Here is a 20714-nt window from a genome sequence, read left to right on the forward strand (position 1 = left end):
CTTCACACTCATTGGGAGGACATTAGCACTTCCAGAGGGCACTTGATTTTCCCCTTCCCTTTCTCATTCCAGAACAGATGAATCATGTTCCCAAAGCTCTTCTTTCTGCACACTGACAGTGAAGGGCGTCCATGCGACCACTTCATGAGGAGGGGGCACCAACTCGGCAGATACACTTTTATGAACAGAGTGGGATTGATTTCACCTGGGTGTAGAGCTCTCCAGGTGAGATGATTGAGTCCGGACTGAACGTCTACTCCTCCCTTCTGGAAGCAGTGGTGCTTCTGGAGGCGATTCTCCGGCGTCCACCTGTCCTGGGCATTTGGCTCTTAGACCTGCAGCCAGGCCCAGGCACCAGTGCCCAAGGACAGGCTGATGCCCACCCTTGTCAGCCGTGCTCTCTTTCTCAGTGGCATTTGGGAAAATCCCTGGGACAGCCCACTGAGGCTGGAGAAAGAGCCTGAGCCTAGGTCTGTCCTCACGTAGCCATCACTGCTTGTCATTCCTTGCTTTTGGGGGAGAATTGTGTCTGTGGAGTGTTGAAGCCCTCTGCAGCCCTGGAGATCAATCAAAAGCAGGACCTGAAATGTCCAAGGGACCCGAGACACAGCAGAGTGCGGAACACTGAGGGCTGCCATCAATTCCCCATCAACGCTGCTCAAAGGCCCCTGAGATAAATAGGGGCATGCAAAGCCTCCAACAGGGCTGGCCGAGCAGACCCACGTCACTTGGGAGAGGCAGGCCACCCTGGAACAGCAGCAGGACAACAACCAAGTACCCTGGGCTTTCTCAGGTGAAGTGGATGATACTTCATGAGCAACAGACTCCAATTCACAGGGTGGGATCCAGCTGGAAAGTCAGCACCCTCCAGCTGAGCTTCCACATGCAATGCTGGGGTGGGACTGCCTGAGAAGAGGTCCCCACAACCATTCCATTGCCTATGGGAGGAAACAAGATCACTGAGATGTGGTTACCAGCTGTGGGACAGAGGAACCAGCATGGACTCAGGGACATAGGGGTTCCTCCCAGCCGAGCACTGGTGATTTCCCTGAGAAGGAGAAGAGACGTGACAAAGAGTGGGACCACTCTCCGGCAGTGGGTGAGTGCAGGAAGGGTTTGAACAGAGAATCTTGTCCAACGTCTGGCTGATGGGTCTCTTTCACTTGCTGACGCCCAGATGCAGGACAAGGAAGGGCTCTTCCCTCCTTGGGCTACTATGGCCACATGGCAAAACCTTAAGAGCAGCTGTGCCTCCTACCAAAAGCCTCGCTCTCCAGCTGTGGCCATCAGTGGAGGCACAGGGAAAGGGAAGAAGAAGACAAGCTGAGAGGTTACTTGCCCTGAGCACTCACTCCAGTCTACCAGCCATTTTAAGCAGAGGGCATTTACAAGCCTGGTTTGGCTTGTTTGTGGTGTAGCCTCCAATGGGTCTGCCCCAAGTCAGGTTCCTTGGGCCCTTTTCATCATCAAAGACGCTGGCTCTGGATACAGCTGTAAAACTGATGCTGGCACGTGCTTCACAGCAGCACAGGCTGGGGAGGCAGAGGCCCAGCCTCCCCACAGCCCCAGGTGCCACTGCTGGGCAGGCTGGGCTCAGAGCTACATGCAAGCGGTGGCAGGGAGGGAACCGCTCCTCAGAGCACCCCCACCTTTCTGTGCAGTGCTGCAAGCTCTGGGCACCAGTGTGGGCTCAGTGCACAGAAATAGGCAGCGCTGTCCTGGAGCTCGGCACCCCGCACATGCAGAAGCACCTGGGAGGTCTCCACAGACAATGCAGAGGAGAACCTCCCCGAATCCTCGCGAACTTTGTACTTGCTCACCCACAGCAGCATCTGAGGGGACTGGTTTGGGAGCTGCTGGTACCAGTAGAGGTAGGGAATGGCAGAGCTGGTGGAGAAATTGCAATGCAGAGTTGCGCTGTGTCCCACCTGGATGGTCACTTCTGCTGGGAACTGGAGCACAGAGTCCTTTTGGGCATGACCTGTAAAGCCAGAAAGAGCTTTCAGCTTTGCTTGCCCGTGTACCTGTCCGTCTGTCACTTCATCAGCTTGCTCACTGTCCCCACTTCCCACCTCACTTTTCCTCGCCTCTGAAATGCTGAGCTGTTTGTCCCTGCACACTTCTTTCTGCAGGATCTTGCCACTCCTCACGCCCCAGATCATCCTGCTTTTCAGCAGTACTCACAGGTCTTTCAGTCCACTGATTCTCTCCATATCTGCCTCTGAGCTGTGTTAACTGCTGGTCCCTCCTTCAGCAGCAGCGGACACGAGCTGTTCCTCTCCCACCTCTGACCATACCTTCCTGCTATAACAGTTCCTCCATATGGCACACCGCATCCTCTGCCCTTGCCCTGTCCTTTCACGGCATTTCAGCTCTTCTTGCTTCGAGTTAGCCTGCGCTGTTTGACCCCCAAACAGCGTCTTTCCCTCTTTCAGGCTTCATATCTATTAGCAGCACATTCAGGAATGCTCTGTACCTGCAAGTGGAAGGGGAGGTCTCACTCCTCCTCCTATGCCCGTTACTCCCTCCTGACATCTCCCAGATTACGTGCCGTGCCCGTCTGCAGCCCCAGCTCTCCCTACAGAAACACTCCCGGATCCCCCGGGCAGCCAGGCCTCGCGTCTCCTCCCTTCCACCACCAGCTGCGCAAACTCTTGCCTCCTTCTCCCCAGCCTGAAAGTTGCATCTCACCAAAGTCTGCCAGTCCCAGCAGGGCGGCCAGGAAAATCAGGGCCATGTCACGCTCCCCCTTCATGGGGTGCCCGGGCACCCGCCAGCATGAGGGACCTGAGGCTTGCAACTTCACCTCTTCTGCCTCTGCCAGATCAAAGAGGCCTCCAAACCACAGCCCCGAGGGTGGAGCAAAACTCTCTCCCTGCTGCTCCAGGCCGGCCTCTTGGGGCCTGTCCCCCCAGCTCTGCCACAGGAAGGCTCTCTAGAGAGATAACAGACCCGTGGTTTGAGGACTGTCCATCAGAGGGACAGGCATCCCTCGCGGACTTCTCCTGACATCAACCACCGCACCAGCTGCACAGGCCTGCGCCCAGCTCTGCGGAGGTGGAGAAGGCACCCCTGCACCCCCCCGTGTCCACCCTGTCCCTGGGACCATCCGGATGGAGACAGGACCAGGCACACCTGAAGTGCCTGGACCCGGCTGTGGCACACTCTCGCCCTTCGCCTCTGGCCATAGAGGAGGAACCTGCAGGAAAACATCTCTGTGAGGAGCATCTGCTGCAGAAACCACGGCACAGGGACAGACAGACGCCCTCACCCTGGCAGGGGGAGGACGTGGCAACACAGCTCCCTGACGTACAGGCAGTCCCTCTGCGTCCCTCCGCCTACCCACATTACCCAAAGTCCCCAGCTGCTTGTCCCACCCTGGGCCCCAGAACACCAATACCCAGGCAAGCAAAAGGGCCGCTTGCTTTCCATGTCTTCTGCTGCCTGCTGCCTGGAGCAGGGCTCCTCTGCCACCTCTCGCCCAGGGCCCTTTGCTCGCACCGTTGGCAGGGACTGCAGAAGACAGGTTATCAGCACAGCAGCCCCATTCACAACGCGGCTCCCACAAGGCCTTCAGGGTCCTGTTGTTCCCTTGAGACCATGGCAGAAGGACGGTGGGCTGCCCTCTGCTCTCCAAGGACTGCAACCCTGCCGGGAGCTCCCTTGCAGCGCCACTGCAGCTGCCACAGCCGTCCCCAGCTGAGGCAGGGAAGAGGGCTGAACCTTCCCTCTCTGCCTCCCAAGCCCGTGAACACGGACTGTCACTGCCTTGTCAGCTCCTGCAGCCACACGGGCCTCGCTGGGGACTGGCTGGGCCCAGGACCCCGTGCCCAGAGGCCTCTTTCCAGCCCTCACACACCTCAGACCTCCAGCCCCGTAGGGCAGCTTAGCAGAGCTCTTTGTGGCTCGCTCCTGAGGTCTCAGATGTGTCTTTCAACAAGTGCCCTGCTCCAGCTTCTCTCCTGTCTCCTGGACGTCACTTCAACACCAAGGGCTCTCAACGGAGGCGAAGGGGAATCCTGTGCAACAAGCTCGATGCCCCGAGCACCGGCCACTGCGGGATGCGCTTGAAGGTGTCTGTGACAATCAGTATCTCCTTCTCATGTTGGTGCTGAGGTCGAACTGCTGGCTCTGCAGGACGCCTTTCCAACACCAGCAGGAGCACAGCGGAAGCGGCCTGTGGAGCTGGAGGATTCAGTTTGTATTTGTGTGTCCGAGTGTCCTGGTTTGGGCTGGGCTGGAGTTAATTTTCTTCCTAGTAGCGGGTATAGAGCTGTGTTTTGAGTTTATTATGAGAAGAAGGTTGATAAGGCAGTGATGTTGTAGTTGTTGGTAAGTAGTGTGTTCAGTAGTCCAGGACTTTTCAGCTTCCCATGCTCTGCCAGGTGCACCAGAAGCTGGGGGGGCGCATAGCCAGGACAGCTACCCCAACTGGCCAATCGGGTATTCCATACCATATGACGTCATGCTCAGTATATGAACGAGGAAGTGTGGTCTGGGAATCAGCGATCGCTGTGTGGGGACTGGCTGGGCATCGGTTGGCAGGTGGTGAGCAATTGCTTTGTGCATCACTTGCTTTGTATATTCTATTATTATTATTATTATTATTATTATTATTATTATTATTATTATTGCTTCTCCTCACTTTTACTTTATTTTATTTCAGTTATTAAACTTTCTCCCAACCCACAAGTTTTCTCAGTTTTACCCTCCCTATTCTCCCCCATCCCAGTGGAGGGGGGGCTGGGGTTACACCACGACCCTCAGTCTCTTTACAAGGTTACCAGCCAGAAACCACCTCTGGTTGTGGTTTCAAACCAAAGGCTTGTATTAGCCCTGTACCAGTTGGGTCTCTCTGCTCTAACAGGGCCTGGCTATGTTCGTGGGGTGAAAGCGATCCCCAGCCCCTGCCCGTTGCGCAGCAGCAGTGGCCGGTCCCTGCGGCAGGACCGAGGGCTGCCCGGCTGCCCGGGGGCAGGAGGATCTCTGCTGCCCGCCTCCCTCTGCAGAGCAGAAAGGCGCTGCTCCCGGCCAGGAGCCCGCGGGGCCGGCGGCTGCAGTCGCTCCTTCCCGGGCACCGCCGGACACCGCCACCGCTCCGGCCGCCTTTCCTCCCCGCCGCCGCCGCCACTGTCGCGGGGGATTTCTGTCCGCGTCCCGGTGGGAGTGCGGGGGTGAGCGGGGTGCGGGGCGGGAGAAGGTTTCTGCCCGGGGGCGGCTCCGGATCCGCCACGGGAGGAGCTCCCGGGGCTGCGGAGCGGGGGGTTCGGGTACTTCTCGGGCCCGGTGCCGGGGCCGGTGCCGCTGGGGCGGGGGAACCGCCCCGGGGCGGGGCGGGGCGGGGCGGGGCGGCCCCGGCGGGCGGAGCGGCAGCGCCCCCTGGCGGGCCCGCCCGGGGCTGTCCCCCCGCCCCCGACACACACGCCCGGCCCCGCCCGCGGCGGTTCGTGCCCGGCCGCAGCCCCGGCTCCTCTCCCCGTGTCTCCCACGGCGCAGTAATACACCGCCGCGTCCCCGCGCCGGGGCCGGGCGAGCCACAGGGCGCTGGACCGGCGGTCTGCCGCCACCGACAGCCGCCCCGGCGGCTCCTGCACCTCCTTGGACCCTTTAAGACCTCTCACGAGGAGTTCGGGGCCTCGGCCCGGGAGCTGACGGTACCAGTAGATGTACTCGCTGGTCCGTATGTTGGGGTGTGAGCAGTTGATGGCGATGCCGGTGCCCTCGGTGGTCTCTGCCGACGGCTCCTGCTGCACCTGGGCTCTGCCCGCAGCCACTGCCGAGAAAGGAGAAGGAAAGGCCAAAGATCACCAAAGATCGCCCAGCTCTGATGGCTCTTTTCCCAGAGAAACCGTCAGGAAGAGCGGCAGTGAGACAGAGCCAGACTGGAGCGGATGGGGACGTGTCCCCATCAACAGGGATGGAGAGTGATCCTGGTGTGGGTGTGTGGAGCAAGGGGAGAAGTCTGGGGGGGCATTTGGAATTGGTGCATGCAGAGATAGAATGAAAGTCAGGTGCATGGAAGGATGGGTGGCGAGAGGGAGAGGAATCAGGGGAGTTGAGTGTGTTACAGTGAAGGAAGGAGGGCTGAATTCAGAAGAAGAAGAAATGCTGAATGCACAGGGGGATGAGAGGATGTATAGAATAACGGCATGGTGCAGGAAAGCAAACGTGCTTACAGGCATGAAGGAAGCAGAGGGAGAGATGAGAGAGGGGTCTCAGAGTAGGAAGAGGGGTTAGGGATGGTAGATGCCTGGAGAGAGTGGTCAAAAGATGGGTGGATAAATGGATAAAGAGCAGACAGGGAGAGGGGTTGTTACAGTGAAGGACAGAGGGCTATATTCAGGGCAGTAAGAACTGCGGAATGCACAGGGGAAGGAGAGGGGGCATGGAAAAGCAGGGATACGTGCAAGAAGGCTTGTACCGACAGAGATGATGGAAAAATAGGGAGACCAGGAAGAGGGGACTCGGAGGGTTTGGAAAGGGGGACGAGAGATGGCAGAGAGGCAGGGAGGGGGAAAGAGACGTCGAAGAAGGAGAGGGAAGAGCTGGCGCTGGGCTCCCTGGGGAACAGCCCGGGCACAGCCCCGGCCCCATCCACCACCGCCAGCCCCGCGCACCCAGGAGCACCGCGACCAGCCCCGCCAGCCCTGCGCCCCGGCACGGCCGCATCCCGCCGCTCCGCCGCCCGCGCCTCGCTGCCCCCCGCCAGCCCCGGCTCTCTGCTCCGGCCGCGGCGCCTCCTCTCCGCCGCCTCCTCTCCTCTCCGCCGCCGCCAGCTCCGCCCCGGGGCTGAGCCCTGCGCCGGCGCCGCTCGGGGTCTCGCCCGGGCTGAGAGGGCTCGGTGGCTCTGCAGGGGCACAAGTTGCTCTCCCGGGGAATGGGCTCTCCCCTCCTCCAGCAAGGACTCCCCAGCAAGAATAAGGCTGCACAGCGCCGGGGGCAGCCCGGGGCAGCAGCAGGGCCCTGCCCCAGGAGATGGAGCAGCTTCCCAGAGCTGTCTCCCAGCTCAGGGGCTGGAAACAGCAGCCACTGGTGTCCTGCGGGTGGGAGTGAGGAGGGTGAGAGCCTCCCTTCAGCTGCCCCTCTGCAATCCCAGCACCATGCCTAAAAGTGGTGTTGAGGCAAAGGGGGTGTGAGGACACACGTGCCCATGGGTGTGCAGGGCTCAGGGAGGGCAGGGGTGGTGGGGACTCACAGAGTGAGAATGTAGGTGAGAAGGGACCTCCAGAGGTCATCTAGATCACCGCCCTGATCGGAACAGATCCCATTAGATCAGGTTGCTCAAGGTCACATTCAGTCCAGCCTTGAACACCTCTGCAAGGGCTCACTGTGGTCTCATGTTCAGCTCGGTGTCCTAAAACCACACATCCTTTTCTGTGGATCTGCTTCCTAGGAGCCAGCCCCCAGCCTGCATGACTTCATGGGCTGGTTCCGCCATCAGATGCAAAACCTTGCTGTTGCTCTGTTGAACCTTCATGAGGTTCCAGTCAGCCCATTTCTTCATGGTCACAACTCTTGGAGCCTGGTAGTCCAGCCAATTTTCCATCCACCTTATCAGGCTCTTTATGAACCCATTCATCACCAGTTTGTTCCTAAAGGAAGTGCGGGAGAGGGTGTCAAACATCCTTCTGAACTCTGGGTACACACATCCCCTGCCCTTCCCTCCTCCACAGTGCCCATTACCTCCTGAGAAAGCAATGAGGTTGGCCCTCAGGTACACTAGAGCCTCAGCTCAGCAGCAGCTCCATGGAGAGGGGAATCAGCCCTGGCTGAGATCTCCCAGCAGAACTCCCTGGCAGTGATCTCACCGCGGTCACTAAAGGGAAGGGGGGAAGCCCTCGACTGCAAGCTGGACCTGAGCCCAGGCAGACAGACCTTCAGGAGGGGAGATGTGCTAAAGAACTTTCCACAATGTGCACAGCCCTTGTTGGAAAGAGGGTCTCTTCTGGACACCCCTGTGGAAGAGCAGCAGGCTTTGGGAGGTGCGGTCTCGAATCCAGTGCCCCTTCCCTCCCAGGGGCAGTTGCCGGGCACTCAGACCGAGATTCCAAGGCAGGGCATGAAGGTCCTTGTAGGCGGAAGACCAAAGCAGTCATCATTTTGTTGACTTTCCCTGTGCAAGCCACAGGCTCTGTCCTTCCACTCAGAGCACTGCGATATCAAGCTCCGTGTTCCTTTCATTCAGTACCTGCTTGATCCAGGGTCTCACCTCTGCTTGACACAGCACCAGGCCGATGATCTACACAAGAACATTGGGCATTGGCTTGGACACGAGGCAGGTGTGTGTCCCACTGCAACACTGCGTTGGAAGCAGATCCGCTCAGGGATGGCCAGCACATGGTCGGCAGGATTCCTCAGCCTTTCTCCTTGCCCATAAAGCAAAGCCCATCCTTCTGAACTCTCTATCGCTGGAGAGAGCAGCTGTGTCCTGGCCTGGAGAGGCAGGGTGGGGGTCTGCCAGCCATGCTGGGGCACTCCCAGTATTGTTACACTGAACTAAAGAAAGGATCTAAGACGGAGTGAAACTGTCCTTGTTGTGGCCTGAAATCGGCAGCAGCGGAGTGTGAGCTCTGCAGGGGCAGGAAAAGGAGGGCTCAGGAGGCAGGAGCTGCATTTCAGGGCCTCTCCCTGGACAGATCTCTAGCAGGCTGGTGCCATCACCTTTCAGCTGCACTCAGGCTCCTCCTGACCCTGGGAACCTGCTGCTCTGTGGTGCTCATGGAGAGAGCAGTGGAGAGGGTCCTCAGTATGAGCAGCACATTCCCTCGTGATGAGGGCACACAAGGACACACACACGCTCATGCACATCGGTGTAGAGTCATGCACAAGTTTGTGCTCCCATGTGCATTCACACAATCCCAGACAGAAACACACAACAACCAACCGTGGACTCTGCTGAGGACAGCCAGGGACAACCACAGCAGGGCTGGAGCATTCTGGGATAGGACAAGGCCCCAGGCATGCCCATGGCGTTTTTTGTGTGCTCACAGACTGCACAGAGAGGGGATGAGTCAAAACAGGCCAGTAATTTTTCCTGCGGGCAGTGTTAGACAGGATGGGGTCAAAACCTAGGAGCACAATGCACACCTGGGGAGGCAACAACAAGTGACCATGGGGGTGAGCTGAGGAGGGAGGGAAAGACAAGGACATGGCACGTCCTCATGCGTGGGAGCCCATGGTGTGCAGCTGAGGATTGCTGGAGCTTCTTCCTGAGAACAGCACTTCAAACAGCCCCACCAGAGTGACCCAGGCTGATGTCACTTCTCTGCTCTGGACCCGTCCACCACGTGAGCTGAGTCTTCTGCCTGCACTGCTGCATTCCTGCCCTCGAAATCCTGGGGCCTTTCATCTCAACACTCAGGAGAAGCCTTCATTGGGGAACGGGCACGGCACAAACCTGGAAATGAAAAGGCAGCAGTGTTGGAAACCAAAGCACAGCCCATATCATTAGCTGCGATGGTTTGCATTCAAGATGAGCTGGTCAGAGAATTGTTACCTCTGCAAAGGGCCTCTGGTCCTGCGGCAATGAAGGGCAGGTGTAAAAGCCAGTCCAGGTCCCTGCTCTCTCATCCCCTTCTCTTGCCTCCTTCTGCTTGGAAACCAGGTGAGTCTGGAGCCCCTTCTCTTCCTCCTCCAAAGTGAGATCTCTCTTCAATGGACATCTCAGCTGATATTGCTCTGTCCTGTTGGGGTTTGGATCTTCTTCTCATGAGAGAGGGAAGCAGGAAAAGGTCTACTTAGAGAGAGGCTGGGATGTGTCTGAGGGGGCTTTTGGTCTACGAATTAGGAGAGAGCCTCCCTGGGCCAGGCTGCTCTTTGTAGGGTGATAAAGACCTTGTTGCTGCTGGCATAGTTTCCAGCTCCATACTCAGTAGTGGCCTTGGTTCCTTTGTGATAACCACGTTGCTCCTCACCCACTCTTGTGCTCTGCTTCCTCCCTGTCCTCTCTCCCAGGTGCACCACCGGACCCTTAGAGAATGTCCTGCTATGACCAATGCCTGCCATGCCGGCCCTGTGGCCCGACCCTGCTGGCCAACAGCTGCAATGAGCCCTGTGTCAGGCAGTGCCAGAACTCCACCATCGTCATCCAGCCCTCCCCCGTGGTGGTGACCCTGCCCGGCCCCATCCTCAGCTCCTTCCCACAGAACACCGTTGTGGGATCCTCCACCTCTGCTGCTGTTGGCAGCATCCTCAGCTGTGATGGAGTGCCCATCACCTCTGGGTGCTGTGACCTCTCTGGCATTTCCAGCCGCTACTATGGCAGAAGGTGCCTCCCCTGCTGAAGATGCTGGGGAAGCCCCAGGGAGACCCCTTGAGGAACTAGAACACGGTGCTGGGCAGAGGATCGATCTTCTGGATTTGTTTTCAGCATATCTGACCGACCTTGCCTTCCTCTTCCTTTTCTTGGTTTGCTTGGGATCCCATTGGCTACAAGGTGCCACCAAGGCCAGCCTGGTGGGGTCCATCTGGCTCCTCTCTCTCTATGGGGCAGGCAGATGGACATCATGCAGGAACATCTCCATGGCCAAGGACCGCAGACTCTTGGCTGCCTCTGGGGATCCCTGCACTGCTGATGTCACTTGGAGTGAGTTGGTTTCCCTCTTTTGACTCCTTAAAGTTCTGCTGCATTCAAGCCTGGCCTCCACATGGTCCTTCCCTCTGCGGACACTCCCCAAGCTGCCAAAGGAGAAGGGTGTTGCTCTGGGGTGGAAGGGGATGAGGGCACAAGGAGACCCTTCTCCAATCACAGAGGAACGGGAGGTTGGGACCCCCTGCAGTGGCTCCTCTTTTGGGACCATCCCTTGGAGCTGAGGAAGTCATCCCTGGCTGTTCTGCTGCCAGGGACTATCAGGCCTTGCCTTGCTGTGTCTCTGCCCACAAATGCCCAGAGCGGCGGGAGGCCCTGAGGGGTCAGCAGCCCCAACAGCTCTTGAGAAAGGGCGTTCCTCTTGCTATGGCCAGAGCTGTGCTGGGGTGGTGGGGGATGGGTGAGGGGCCCCAGAAGATGGTTTGCTTTGTAGAATGGCAATAGTGCTAAATCAGGGAAGAGCCCTTGGGATGGCCCATAGCTGATATTCCACCTTCGTCTCCTCTCCACCACCTAATCTAGGGCCCACGGCCAGCAGGCATGGGCAGGATTCGCAGCGAAAAGTCACCCATGCCGCTGAATGCATCAAGGCTGGAAAATGGAGCTAAGCCTGTGGGAGTTGAGGGCAGGCAGCACAGAAATGGGGACAGTGAAACGGTGTCTTTCTGAGGGAGATCAAGTTGCTCTGATACAGAGTGTGCAGGAGAACGTGAAGATCAGCAGGGACGAGGGAACTGGGTGCTCTTCCCAAGGGAGCTGCAGCTGGGCTCAGAGCTCTTGACTGCTTCATTGGTCCCCCCGAGAATTTGTGCTCAGGAATTGGCTGGTACTCGGGGGGGAGAGGCGTCTTTTACGTGTAAATCCCATCCCTTTTGATCAGTGGAAATGTCTCTGGGCAGCCACTATGGTCTCGTATCTTATTTCCTGCCATGAAAATCCAGATGTCTTGACAAAAGTGTACAAGTGGAAGGACGGAGAACCCCATACCAATGTCCTCCACCCAGAGGGAATTATGGCTAATGACACATGTCTCAGAACGACTGAAGGCCAAAACTTCATAAAGGCCTTTCCTTTGCATATCTGAATTCTTTTTTCCCAAATCATGCTATTAATAACCATCGTCTGCAGCAGCACAGTTGGACTTGCTAACCCCACCACAGTAAACCATGGAATAAGCAGAAGGTCCTTCTTAATGATGATAGCATCTGCAATTATCCTTGTTGTAGACGGAGGGATGGCATTTCTTCTGACAGAGGCGTGAGCCCTTTTGCCAAAGCACTGCCAAAGTGCTGCTACGGGCTCTTGGCATGATCCCTGGTTTGCCTGCCTGACAAAAATGATCTTGGAAAGGTAGGAAAAGGGCATAGGATCCATGTGGGTTTTAAACTCAAACTAAGCGCGTTGTTGCCAGAGGTTCTTTTTTTTTTATGGTGATTTAAACCATGGACTGAGAGCGCTGCGGCTGTTCTTTACACCACTCTTACTCCCCTGCTGAACCCCTTGATTTACACCCTAAGAAAGAAGCATGTGAAAGCTGCTGGTATTTGTTCATGTGAAATGAACTTCTGGCCTGGTTGTAGTGTTTGGCAGTAGAAATGATGACTACATCTGTTTCCATTTGAAGAAAATGCTCTAAAAGCATGAGTGACCCAAATGGGGTAATCCTTCCATGGACGGGATCTGCACGGTGTGCGGTGCCCTGGCGAGGGGGCAACACATTGACTGTGCTGTGGGAGTGACTGAGCACTGGCATAGGTTGCCCAGGGAGGTTGCCAAGTCTCCTTCCTTAGAGATACTCAAAAACCACCTAGACGGACTCGTGGGCAACTGGCCCTAGATGGTCCTGCTTGAGCAGGGGCGTTGGACCAGATGACCTCCAGTGGTCCCCTCCAACCTTGAACGTTCTGTCATTCTCTCGGTCTGTGAGAGCAGCTGATGTAGAGTAGCTCAGGGTTCCCAGCATCTGAAGGGATGGAACGTTATCTATGCTCTCCTCTCTTTCTTTCTAGACTTAGCGCTTATAAATGGCATTTTAAGGATTGCTTTGTAGAGGCTGAGTGCCTTTCTTACTGGTATAATTTCTGGTGTCCCAGCCTCCGTGTTTGCAGCCTGTGGGCAGTCTGGCTTGTCCCAGGCAAACCACCGCACTGCTGTGTGAATACATCAGTGGGGCACCGTTCCCTTTACGGAGCTGGGGCTGGTCCCACACCCCCACGTCTCTCTTAGGGAGATTGCTTAGGACAGTTGGGTGCATCTAAGGCTGGAGGAGTTTTTTCAGTTGTAATGTGGGGATTCTTTCTGGCTGCAGCAATATGGATGTCCTCGAGGTTTTACGTTATCCCTGACCCACAGACTTGGGACGTGGAGAGGTTCAATGTCTGGAAATGCCATGGTAGCTTCAACTCTGCTGTGGTTTCTCTCTTTTCTAGTGAGAAAACAGCTGACTGAACCAGTGTCAAGCTCTTGAGCTCACTACAGCGGATGGTGTGTGATTCATTGCCTTAACTGTGGGGTCTGAAGGACTTGCCTAGAGTTATGCTGAGATGCTGAGAGCGGGCATTGAGCGTGCTGGTTCTCAGTGGGGGGTGTGTACGTTCATGCTCACATACATGTTCCTCTGGCTGTGCTCATGTGTGCATTCATACATAGGCATGTCTGTATGTGTGCGCGCGCGTGTGCCTGAGGTACTGCACATGCAAGCGTGAGTGTGCACAAATGTTGCACGTGTGTGTTTGGTCACGTCTGTTCATGAATGTGTATGTTTTATCACATGCATGTGACTTCATGCAGGTGAGCATGGATGGGTGTGACATTGGTCAGCATATATGAAAGTGTGTGGGCATACGCGTCTGCAGATATGTGCTTTTATGTGTGTGCATCTCTGTACATGAGTGTGCATGAAATCTGTTTGCAAATACATGCGTGCTAGGACTATGCATACGTGTAAGCATGAGTGCTTGAATATCTGTGCATCCATGTTGGTATGGGGGGGTGGCTGTGCCTGTGTCTGCCCATGGGCTCCTTTGGGAACGTGTGTGCACACCTCTTTATGAGTGCACACGTATGAGTTACTCTTTGGGTGTGTGCAAGCTCGGGTGTGTGGTTGTGCCCAGGTGTGTGAGACCGTGTGTGCACACATATCTGTGTGTGTGCCTGTGAGTGCGCATACCTCTGCGTGTGTCTAGGGGTGCATGTGTGTGCACCCATGAGGGCATGGCAAAGGTCTTGCTAAAGTCAAGGTACACCACAGCCAGTGCCCTCCCCTTCCCCACAGTGCCAGTCCCCTCCTCACAGAAAGCAATGAGGTTGGTGAGGCATGATTTGCCCTCGGTAAACCCAGGTGAGCTGCTCCCAACCCCCTTCTTGCCTTTCATGAGTCAAGCAGTGGCTTCTGGGATTACTTGCTCCATCTTCCTTCCAGGGAGTGAGTAGGGACTGTCCAGTCAGCTCCTTGAACACCCTTGGATGCATCTCAAGTGGTCCCAACTGATAGTAAGAGCTCGTTAATTGTTTCTTCTTCTACCGTGGGTGCTGCTTCATTCCCGTAGAGGAAGGCACAGGGATGTGGTAGGCCTGAGGAGAAGCCATACCAGTAAAAACTGAGGAGAAACAGGTATCGAGTACGTCAGCCTTTTCCCAATCATTTGTCACCAGGTCCTCTTCCTCACCGAGCAATGAGACCCCATCTCATCACATCTTAGCCCTCCGTTTGCTGCCCATAGGCTCGGAGACACCTTTCCTGGTTCCCTTCACCTCCCTTGCTGGTTTCCACTCCAGCTTTGCTTTTTCCTCCACATTGCAGAGGACCATGCCTGTGCTCTGAGGAGGCTCTCCTTGAAGGTTACCCAGCTCTCCTGGGACCCTCTGTGCTGCAGGGCAGTTTCCCATGGCATCCTGCCAAGCAGGTAGGTCCCTGAAGAGACTGAGATGTGCTCTTCTGAAGTCGGGGGCAGTAATCCTCCTGTCTGTCTTGGTCAGTCCTCCGAGGATCTCAAGGCCCACAGTCTCATGGTCACCGCAGGCAAGGCTGCCCTTGAACTTCACATCATCCCACCGTTCTTCCTCATTTGTGAGTAGCAGGTCTAACCGAGCCTCTCTCCTAGTCCATTCATGGATTGCCTGCATCAGAAATTTGTCTTCCCTGTGCCCCAGCCATGTCCTGGTTTGCTTGTGCCCAGCCAGTTTGCTCCTGCAGCAGACACTGGGGTGGCAAAAGTCACCCATGGGTACCAGGGCCTGTGACTGTGGGGCTTTCCCCAGCCGCCTGAAGAAGGCTTCACCTGCCTTCTCTTCTGGAGCAGGAGGTGTGTAGCAGAGAGAGAACCTCCCCTGCCAGTCTGTCCCCAAGGGTGGGCGCAGGGGACAGGGTCTGGGGCCCTGGCTAGCACAGGCGTTGGGAGGTCACTCATGTGACTCCGTGAAGCTTGGAGAGGGTCCGTCTGTAAAGCAGAGGCTGTGCTGGGTGTCCCCCACCCAGCAGAGTGAGGGACAGTGCCTGTCCCCGCGTGGGGAGTTTCTGCAGCAGCTGCTGCTCATGCAGGTGTTTCCCTTGAGGAGCCACCTCTGTGCCCAGGGATTAAAGGACAGAAGAACCCTTTAGGGGAGGAGAGCAGTGCTCCAGGCACAGTTTGGTCATTCCTGGCTGAGCAGACAAAGGACATGTGGTGCCGAACGTGCCCGTCCATTATACCGGAGGAGCAGGAGCAAGCAACCTGCTCCCACGGGAATGTTTAATGTCCCCAGAGATTCCTTGGAACGATGGTCCAGTGGGGTGGATGAGGCACCTGCTGATAGGAGGCTGAGGCTGGGGCTGTCTCCCAGAGAGCAGAGGGGAACGGGGGCCCATGGATGCCCCATGCTGGGAGCTGCCTGGGTCGAGCTTTTCATTGTCTGCGTTTGTTGTGTTTTATCATTGGCCACGCAGACAGGAGAAGGAGAAGGTACAGCAGCTCTTTACATCACCGCCATGGCTGAAGTTCAGGAGGGAAATAACACAATGGAACCAGTTTTCATGTATCCCTGCCTCGAGAGAAGACAAACCCAGTTGCTGTCGGGGAGGATGGATGTGCCTCCTCTTCTTAATAGTGGTCAAGATGAACAAATCACTAATATAGAAATGCAAGGCTCAATGTGTGCAGCTTGTACTTTACCAGAGAGCTGAGCTTTCCCTGCATGTTTACATCACTGACAATAAGAAGACTGCGGCTTCATGTGGTGTGCTATGGGAACATTTGAGACCCTGTCTGCATAAATTGATGTCTGGAATGGACAGGAAACATTACATCATGGATAGCAGAGTCTCCTCAAGCCTGAGGAGATCAAAACTCCACATAGAATCCATTTGGGGAGGGAGGAAGCTTCCTGAGCACAGCCTCATTGCCCATCCCCAGCCTCAGCATCTGCAGTGAAGGGGAAATTCAAATTGTAACTGCTCAGCAATGGTAATTGGTGACCAAGGAATGATCGGTCATGGAGGGCAAGAAGGCCCAACTTCAGAAGGAGTTAAAGGGGCTGGAAGCAGGGATGCCCGAGACAGAAGGACTCCCTGTAAGGGAGTGCAGTTTCCCTTGGTGCTGAGATAAGAAATGGCCCCAGCATTGTCCTGCAGCCCTCCTGGAATGGAGAGCTCAGGAGCCACCTTGGGGCAGGAGAGCTGGGTTGAGGGATGGACCCATGGCTGGGCTAAGGCGCCCCATGCAACCGGTCGCGGGATTGGTGCTGATGCAAGTGTATATAAGGGATGTGCCTGTGATGCATCTCTGCAAACCCCTTGAAGAACCACTTATGGCGGTAGGACTCTGCCCAATGCGTTGTTCATTAACTTCTTTTTGTAATTATTTAAGCACAAACGTGTGTTTATTTCACCTCAAGGGGTAACACAAAAATCCCCCTACAGCAGCCTGCTGCAGATCTGGCTTGTCCCAGACACACCGTCCCCTGCTGCTGTGGGAGCTCATCACCACAACACTGCTCCCTGTGTAGGAGCTGCAGATGATCATCGAGCCCTCTAACTCCCCTGAGGAGACTGCAGGGAGCCCGGGGGGTTGTAAGGCTTCATTTGTACGTTGGTCTCTTTGCTTATTGGTTAGGAACATGGAGAGCGCCTGGGCCTTTGGCATTGGGGCTGTTCTGTGTGGTTTGCTCTGCCCCTCAGGCACAAACATCGCACTGGGACGGGCTGAACATCTGGAGATAACTGATGGCTTGACTCAAGTCCAGTTTGAGCCTTTACTTATTGAAGAGAGCAAACAAGCCCACAAATCTCTGTCAAAATGCCCTCTAGGGGCCTCTGGGTGGGGCTGGTCAGTGCGTGATGGACCTAATTAGTCCTGGGCTTGCAGGAATTTACTAACACTGAGCCTGAGGGGCTGAGAGCAAGCCCCTGGCATCCTGGTTCCCAGTAGGCTCTGTCCTACAGTCATGGTCACCATCTCCAGAGCCACTGACACCGACCCCTTTCAGAAAGAGGGTCTTGTCCTGCAGATCCCTGGGTGCAGAAGGGAAGCAGCGCTGCCAGGGGACACCTCAGGGCCCCTTCCCCCAAGCTCAGCCTTGCCCAGACACATCCCCTCCCTCCCCTGGGTTGTTGCACAGCCAAGGAAGCTCCCTGCACCAGGGTGTCTTGCACAGCACAGAGGTACAAGGCACTGTCAGAGACCTCGACTTCCTCCAGCCGCAGGAGGCTGTATTTCCCCGTGGTGTTCAGCAGCGTGGTGAGACGGCCATTGCGCTTGGGGCCAGCTGCTGCATGGTATGAGATACGCTGTGGGGCTTGGCCTTTCCTCTGCTGGTACCAGAGCAAACCTCGAAAGTCAGAGGTCTGGTATGTGCAGGTGGTTTGGAAGGTGTCTCTCTGCCTCACCGTGACTTGTCCTTCTTGCTGGGTGACGGTGGTCTGCCCCATGGTGCCTGGAAGAAAGTGAAGGTCAGCAGCTCTGCAGGGAAAGGCTCTGGGAAGCAAACCAGGAGTGGATGCAAAGCCCTAGTGGAGAAGGTTCCCTGTCACTTGCCCTGCAGGAAAATCCTGAGGCCTGGGGACAGCCAGGGGAGAGTGGTTCTGGGCAGGAGCTTGGAGCTCTCAGTCCAGCGTGGACCCTGAGGAGAGCTGTGCTGTGTCCCTGCTCCTGCTCCTACTGCCCAGAGGACCAGGGAACAGCCTGTCATGCCTGACCTTTGTGTGCTGGGACCAGCAGCCCTCCAGCAGGTTGAGGGGCCCATGGAGTTCCTTCCCCATCGCTGTCATCTCCAAGGGCTCCTGGGTGCCTGAATACATACAAAGCTGAGCTGAATGGTAGAAAGAGGAAGCCCTGGCTGTGTTGATAACAAGCAGAAAACTGGAGGCCATGGCAGACATATGCCAGCCAGGAGGCAGACTGGGGCACCCTATTAATGTCAATGGGATGAAGGCTTTTTTGGAAAGGGAAAAATGTGGGAGTGCAGCGACAGCTGAGATCTCCTGTAGTGACAGCAGGAGCATCAGAAGAGAGAGGCAGAGGGAAATGGATTGAAAGGGAAAGAAAAGCAGGAGAAGGGGTCTGAGGTCTCTCTCCTCTTCTCTCCTCTCTCCTTTCCAACAGCAAAGGCGTCTTGAGAGAACCGGTGCAAACCCACAAATGTGAGGTGACATTTCCCAGCGTTTTCCTGTAATTCAGGAGTAGTTCCCCACATGGTCCTGATAAGGCTGGCGAGGGTTTCCTGGGGGGAAGATGAAGTCTGCATTGATGAAAAGCCAGGACTTACCCAGCCGTTGCCCCAGGAAGGCAGCGAGGACGAGATATCCGAGGGGCATGCCGAGACCAACCTGCCTGTTTGCTGAGCGAGAGAGAGTCAGAAAACGAGAGAACAGAGCTGCCGGAAACGACTCTGCTGGGGGAGCAACGGAAGAAGCGGGGAAGAGAAAGGATCTGTTCTTGCTGTGCCTGAAATGCTCCTTCTGGGTTTCTCCCTCCTCCAGCAGCACCACCTGTGGCTCCCCCAGCCAACGGCAACTGCACATTTCTACAACGGGGGCCCTGGGGGTCTGGGGGCAACAGTCGTGGGAAGGGGCTGTTCCCGGTCAGCTCGCAGTGGAGTCCTCACCTCCCCAGCTAGAATCGCCTGCTCTTCTGCACACCCACTGCCGGGCCATTTGGGAGGTCAGGGCTTTCTTCCCCACTGAGGGTTCACATCTTCCCCTGGGGTCCTCAGCTCTCTGGGGACGTTGTTATTTCTTCTGGGAACAGAAGTCTCTTCCGTTTCTCTCACGTCTCCCCTTTCTTTCCTCAGCTGCCTGGGAACAACGCCCCTGCCCCAAATCCCCCAAGACAGGAGATGAACCCTGCTGTGCAGCAGCCCAGGGTCTCTGGCTGTGTCCTGTTCTGGTGCGAGAGAGGAACCTGGCTCCAGCACTGCTGTTAGATGCCACCAACCCAGGATGACAAGGAGAACCTACTCCTACTCTGGGGAAAGGGTGAGGGGTCAGCAGGGAACAGGATGAGGAATCAGGGGGTCACCCCCTACTCCCAGGGAGCCCATGGGGCACCCATTGGAGTGCTGCACTGCGAGGGGTGGGGATAGGGCAGCCCTGCACCCAGAGCTGAAAGGGTGATCCCGTGCCCCAGTCGTGGCAGAGATAACAAACTGTTCATTATCGTTAACCTGACCTGAGCAGGCACGGAGCTGTGCGGTGCTGAGCTGTATATATCACTTGGCAAACTGGGCAACGTTGCCACAAACACGTCCTTGTCTTGACCTAGGAGTGAAGCACCGTGCTTTCATACAAATGTCCTTTTGCTCAACAGTAGATATCAGGAGTGGTTTATTTCCAAGAAAATCCCATGAAAACTTCAAAGACGACAATGCCAGTGAATCTCAGCATGGGCAGGATTTGCACTATGTGCTCAACCCCAGCTTATGCTCCAAAACTCAGGGTTCCCAGCATCTGAAAGGGCATAACGTCATGCATGCTATCCCCCTTGACCTTCTTGTGTTATCCCCAATTAATGGTATTTTAATCAACTCTCTGTGGAGCCAGAGTCCCATTCTTAGTGGGATCTATCTACACACATGGTCCACCCTCATTGTTAAAAAAACCACAATTCCAAATTTCTAGTAGGAATTTCCCCTGTTCCAGATCGTGTCCTTTGCCGTTTGCTCTATCTCTGTGCTCAGGCAGAGTTTGGCTCCATCTGGCCCTTCATCCTCAGTCAACTGTTAGAAGGATCAAAAAGCTCTCTCTTAAACTTCTCTTCCAAAGGCTGAAGAAGGCCAGTTCTCTCAGACCCTCCTCATGCCTTGTGTTACAGAAACACAGAATTGGTAAATTTGGAAGGGACCTCTGGAGGTCAGGGGATCTAAACCCCACCTCGGGAAGGGTGACCTAGAGCGGGTTGCAAAGGACCATGTGCAGATGGATTTTGAATACCTCCAAGGATGGAGACTCCATGTCCTGCTTTCGGCTGGGGTAGAGGAAAATTTCTTCCTAGTGCTGTGTTTTGGATTTAGTATGAGAAGAATGTTGATAAGACAGGGATGTTTTTAGTTGTTGGTAAGTAGTGTTTCCAGGAGTGAAGGACTTTTCAGCTTCCCATGCTCTGCCAGGTGCACAAGAGCTGGGAGGGAGCATAGCCAGGACAGCTACCCCAACTGGCCAAGGGGGTATTCCATACCATATGACGTCATGCTCAGTATATGAACTAGGAGGGGTGGTCCAGAAAGTAGCGATCGCTGCTTGGGTATCGGTTGGTGGGTGGTGAGCAATTGCATTGTGCATCATTCATTTTGTATATTCTACCATTATTATTATTATTATTATTATTATTATTATTATTACCCCTTCCTTTTCTGTCTTTACCTCAACCTCATTCTCTCCCCCATTCCACTGTGTGGGGAGGGAGTGAGCGAGCAGCTGTGTGGTGTTTGGCTGCCTGCCGGGTTAAACCACAACACTCCACAACCTGCGCGGGCATCCTGTGCCAGCGCTCCCTCACCCTCACAGTGAAAAAGTGTTTCTTGGTGTTCGCACAGAGCCTCCTCTGTTTCAGTTTGTGCCAAATGCCTCTTGTCCTGTCACTGGACACCATAGAGAAGAGCCTGGAAAAATGAGAAACGCACTGAGGTGCCTCCAGTCACTGGTCCTTTGACCTCT

At 55.7% G+C, this 20714-nt stretch overlaps 1 long non-coding RNA gene and 1 pseudogene across 1 annotated transcript; one reads left to right on the forward strand and one right to left on the reverse strand.

Moving 5' to 3' along the window:
- Positions 1-488: 488 nt before the first annotated feature.
- On the reverse strand, positions 489-3010 carry LOC142091634 (uncharacterized). The gene is made up of 3 exons (XR_012676869.1): positions 2692-3010; positions 1929-1981; positions 489-938 (listed from the first exon to the last, which is right to left on the reverse strand). It is a non-coding gene; the product is annotated as an uncharacterized LOC142091634 (long non-coding RNA).
- A 6462-nt stretch (positions 3011-9472) lies between these two features.
- On the forward strand, positions 9473-10303 carry LOC142091618 (feather keratin Cos2-3-like; annotated as a pseudogene).
- The last annotated feature ends 10411 nt before the right edge of the window (positions 10304-20714 follow it).

The sequence above is a fragment of the Calonectris borealis genome, chromosome 22, assembly GCF_964195595.1.
Source record: "Calonectris borealis chromosome 22, bCalBor7.hap1.2, whole genome shotgun sequence".
NCBI classification, from domain to species: Eukaryota; Metazoa; Chordata; class Aves; order Procellariiformes; family Procellariidae; genus Calonectris; species Calonectris borealis.